This window comes from Rhinolophus sinicus, chromosome 14 (genome assembly GCF_057876585.1).
Source record: "Rhinolophus sinicus isolate RSI-liver-muscle chromosome 14, RSI-T2T, whole genome shotgun sequence".
NCBI classification, from domain to species: domain Eukaryota; kingdom Metazoa; phylum Chordata; class Mammalia; order Chiroptera; family Rhinolophidae; genus Rhinolophus; species Rhinolophus sinicus.
In genome coordinates this window covers 11,359,265-11,364,581 of record NC_142514.1, presented here as the reverse complement: position 1 = coordinate 11,364,581, position 5,317 = coordinate 11,359,265, and positions in this window count along the sequence as shown.

Genomic DNA, 5,317 nt, shown 5'->3' with positions numbered 1-5,317 from the left:
GCTAGTTCCTTTATCCTGCCTGTTGAAGGCCATGAGTCAGCAGCTGTGGTTTGCAGCCCAGCAGCTTAGCCCCTCCCCACTCAGGTCTCAGGTGTGAACTCTCAGAGCTGCCCCTCGACGACTTCATCGCTGTCAAGGCCAGAATCAGTGACACGCTGGCTCTGTCAGTTTCCCAGGAAGGGCAGAGGGCTCAGGAAGCCTGGGTGTGGAGGGTGCAGGTCTGGGTTGTCATGCCCATAACCCCATCCCTGCCTGGGGTCACGAACACCTAAATCCAGCCAACCTTGCATAACTATGCCAAACAGGCTGTCAGAGAGGAGAAGGCCAGAATCGCAGGGTGGTTGGAAGATTTTAGGCAAGAGGTCACATGCCGGGCTACACATGCAAAGACTAACCTGCCTTGGGACAATTCTCGCCAGGCTGAGTCACCCACATGACAACTCACCCTTCTTGGGTGTTTTCTATGTGCTGGGCACCTTTCTCTGCACTTCACGTGGGATAACTCATTAAGACAAGCCTGCGAAGTAGGTGCTATTATTATTCCCTCATTTCATTCTTACAGCAGCTCTCTGACATCAGTACCATTACTATTCCCATTTTACAGAAGAAGAGACTGAGGTTCAGAGAGGATACACAGCTACACAGCGGTAGAGCCAGAATTTGAACCAAAGGCATCCTGCTTCAGACTACGAGATGTATTAGCTGCCTGTCCATGTGACACAAGCTTTTCTGACTTTATCACATCTACATCTTACTACAATACAACGTATAAAGGGGTTTATTATTACTACCCATTTTATAAGAGGGAAAATAGAGGCTCAGAGAAGAAAGGCAACTTGCCGAAGGTGCCCCAGCTTGTGTGTGGCAGAGCAGGGAGCCAGTGTTCCCTGCACACTCCAGGATGCCTGCGTCTTGCTGGGGCCTCTGGGTGTCAGACTAGACATTGCAGTGGGCCACGCCTGCCCACAGGACACTCACTCGACCACAGAGCTATGCTTGCACCTGGGCCATTGGTGCCAGGCTCTCCCTGCTAGTGGGTTGATGGTTCCAGCAGGGAATACCCAGAAGCGGTGTGCATGGGGATCTGGAATGAGCAGAGCACGTTTGGGGGCTGGAGATGTGTGTGTGCTTTTGTTTGCTCTGGCTTTGAAACAAAGCATTGGCCTCATTCATTAAGAGCCAGGCTGTGGGATTCGGCAGGCCTGAGTTCTAATCCTGCTTCATGCAGCAGCCCCGTGAGGACTCATGAGGTAGATCCCATCATGAGGCCCACATTATAGATGAGGCCACTGAGGCTCAGAGAAGCTAAATGGTACCCCCAAGGCCTGATAACCCATAAAGTGGGGATCCAGGATCCAAACCACTTCTTCTAGGCTCAAAGCCCATTTTCTGTGCCAGTAGATGACATGGCCAGACCTGGTACTCTGATGCATCCACATGACTATTTGCACACAGTAGGTCTTAACAAACCCAATTTCCCTGGCTAGTCATATGATTAGGACTAGTTTGAGCTTCTAAAGGAGGCTGGAGGAGGAAGCTGTCGATTGTCAGAGTTAGGAGGGCTCTCAAGAACACCAAATTCAGTCCTCACTCTGTGGTTGGGAAACTGAGGCACAGAGTGGGATTGTGGCATGCCCCCTGTCACACAGCATGTCAGCGGGAAGGTTAGGCTCTACCCCAAGTGCTAGTTCTCCTGGGCTGCTTTTTTTCTTTTCCTTTCTCCCCCTTTTTTCTTCAGCATTTTGGGGGTTAAATTTGTTGTGAATAAGCCCCAAAAAGAATAAGCCAAAGCAATTTCGTTAATTCAACAAATGTTTACTGAGCACCTCCTGTTTACCAGGCACTGTTCTGGGCACCGAGGATACAAAGTGAGCAAAACAGACAAAAATCCTGCCTTCATGGAGCTTTTTTTCCCAATAGAGATGGATGTTACCCTCCTCTACTGTTTCATTTTTCCAGAGGTATAACTTGACCCCAGATAAACCATCACTCCTTCCAGCACAAAGACCCCCCCCAGCCTACCCATAACTTCAAATAGAAATTAGGGGTGTGTCTAGATCGTCCAGAGTGGCTGAAACTGGAAAATCTCCCCTCCTCCTAAGGTGTTTGGCCAAGCGCTGGTGCCTGTAGCGGGTGGGGGCAGTGGAGGGTCCTTTCTTCCTCTCTCTGCTCCAACAGCCGTGCCCCGCCCCCAGCACCTCTCTCTGCTCTCCTCCACAGCACGCTTCCAGGTTCTGGAAGGACGCGTGGGCACACAGGGCAATATCACGACTTGAACATGTACCAGGTCCCACGCTGCACCAATTTCTTGCGCCCCCGTTTGTCAACCCCACAACAGCTTGATGAAGTGAGGACACCTGTTCTCACTGACAGATGAGCATTACGTCACGGGCAGAGACAGTAGGTGAAATACAGGTCAGTCTGCCTCGGAAGCTGGCAACCTTCCACTATGCCATCTTTAAGAAAAGGAAAGGGACCCAGCCAGATGAAGTTCAATGCCCTTGCACTCCTTTCCTGGAGCTGGCTCCTATCCTATCTTTGACCTCAGGCGCCCACATTCCTTCTTCAGCATGCAGGATTTCTCCCTGGGCCAGGACCATGACAATGGCAGCACCACAAAAGCAGGGACTTCCCTTTGTTCATTGCTATACCCCTAGTGCGTTGACTAGTGTCTGGAGCAGAGTAGGTGCGCAAGAAATGCTGTATTTTATTGAATTGAAAACACCATTTAAGATCTATCCCTTGCTCCAGCACTGTTTGTTGAAAGGATGATCCTTGCTCCATGAATTGCTCTTGTAACTTTGTCAAAAACTCTGTTGGTGGCACTTGTGTGGGGCTATTTCTAGGCTCTCTATTCTGCTCCATGGATCTGTCTGTCTACCGACCAACAGAGTACAATCTTGATGACGGTAGCCAGCTTTTGAAATTGGGTAGACTGGTTGCTCCCCCTTTGTTTTTCTTTTTCAAAAGTGTTTTTAGCTATTATAGTTCCTTGGCCTTTTCATAGAAAAATTCAGAATAATCTTGCTTGTATCGACAGAAATCTTGCTGGGATTCTGATAGTAACTGCATTAAACCTAAATATCAGTTTGGGGGAGGATTGACATCTTTTTTACGTTGAGTTTTCCAATCTGTGAACATAATATGTCTCTCCACTTACTTAGATCTTCTTTCACAGCCTTTTGTAGCTTTCAGCATTTAAGTCTTAACACACGTTTTGTGAGATTTATACCTAAATATTTCATGTTGGGGAGTGATTTTAAATGGCATTCTATTTTTAATTTTAGCATCCATGCCATTTAGAGGGGGTGATGGTTTATCCAGGTTCAAGTTATACCTTTCAGTAATTTCTTCATTTGCTTTGAATCTGGAACCCTCCATGGGGCAGGGGCTAACTTCTTTCAACTAGTTGCTTTCCTGCCTGGTTGAATTCTGAATTCTTTTTTTTTTAATTAAAGTTTATTGGGGTGACAATTGTTAGTAATGTTACATCGATTTCAGGTGTACAATTCCATATTACATCATCTATAAATCACATTGTGTGTTCACCACCCAGAGTCAGTTCTCCTTCCATCACCATATATTTGATCCCCTTTACCTTCATCTCCCACCCCCACCCCCTTACCCTCTGGTAACCACTAAACTGTTGTCTGTGTCTATGAGTTTTTGTTTCTCATTTGTTTGTCTTGTTCTTTTGTTGTTTTTGGTTCACATACCACATACCAGTGAAATCATATGGTTCTCTGCTTTTTCTGTCTGACTTATTTCGCTTAACATTATAATCTCAAGATCCATCCATGTTGTCACAAATGGTCCTATGTCATCTTTTCTTACCGAAAAGTATTCCATTGTGTATATATACCACAACTTCTTTATCCAGTCATCTATCGAAGGACATTTTGGTTGTTTCCATGTCTCGGCCACCATAAATAAAGCTGCAATGAACATTGGAACACACGTGTCTTTACGTATAAATGTTTTCAGATTTTTTGGGTAGATATCCAAGACAGGGATTGCTGGGTCATATGGTAATTCTTGAATTCTGAATTCTTTCATTCTCTTTCTTTTGGCTTATGATTATTTATACTTCGTCCAGTTGGACAATGAAAGCTCAGGCACTTGTCTGACACCACCAGGGATTTCAGCGGGGAGTTGGACCCAGGAGCTGTCTCTGGCCTTGGTGCAGAGCCCAGCCTCGCCTTCTCTCCTGACTCTGTCAGCATCTTCACATCTTCCGAAGGTTTCTTAGTTTGGATCCCTCCAGGAGACTCTGAGGCAAAGATGTGAGGGGATGTAGTTTATTTGGGAGGTGCAGGATTCACTGGAGGGAGTGGGAAAGTGAGTCAGGGAAGGGAAGAAGCCAGGGAGGGTGTTACCACGGTTACCAGCTGGTTACCACGGTTACCACTGGTGGGTGACTGGAGATTAACCCACTGGGGAGCACTGAAGAGTGGTGTGGAGCCCGCCTCCCCGAGCTAGCCCAGCCCAGGAGCTGGGGAGCTGGGGCATTTATACACCCACTCCCATCGTCATTGGTGGGGGGCTGCTCCTGGGGGCATTAGTTCCCTGGCACTTTGGTCAGTGGGCTCTGGTGGCCTCAGGCAGAGTGCAGGTGCTAGCACTCGGTCAGGGGCTCCATGAACTAAAGAGGGAGGGAATGGAGGGGACCCTGACTACAGGAGGGGAGGGCTGTCCCTACCTCTTCAAGGAACATAGAGCAGCTGGGGACACATTTCCCCTGAAAAATGCACATGGAACATTTCCTTAGTTTGATGGGTTCATGGACCCTGGAGCCCACCTGGGGACACTGGTTTAATACCTCTTGGTCCAGTGATTCTTCCTTCCTCTTTCCTCCGCACCCACCCACCCACCCACCTCCAACAGGAGATAGTCAAGTCTTTATGGACACAGCTGCCTTCCACCCACACGCGCTCAGGGACTCTTCCGGAGAGAGGAGGCTTGCTGATGGCATCGTGGTGGTCACCAGTGTGTGGGTGCCCTGCTCTTCCCCCAGCAGCTGGCCCCCTGGCAGCCCACCCCCAGTGCCCACCCTGAGGTTGGCAAATCCTCTGCTATCTGCCCACTAGAGGCCAGGATCTCTTCTTGTTCTGGCCAGTGTGTGAGCTCTGGTGCTGAGCTCGAGCCATTCGCGTGTGCGTTCTGTTGTTGCCTTTCTATCTGCGTGTGTACAAATTGCAAAACATATCATGTGTGTGGAGGAGTGTGTAAACATAAGATTGTTTTTTATTTTATTTATTTATTTTTTATATTAGTTTCAGGTTTACAAAGCAACGTAATGACTAGACATTTGACTAGT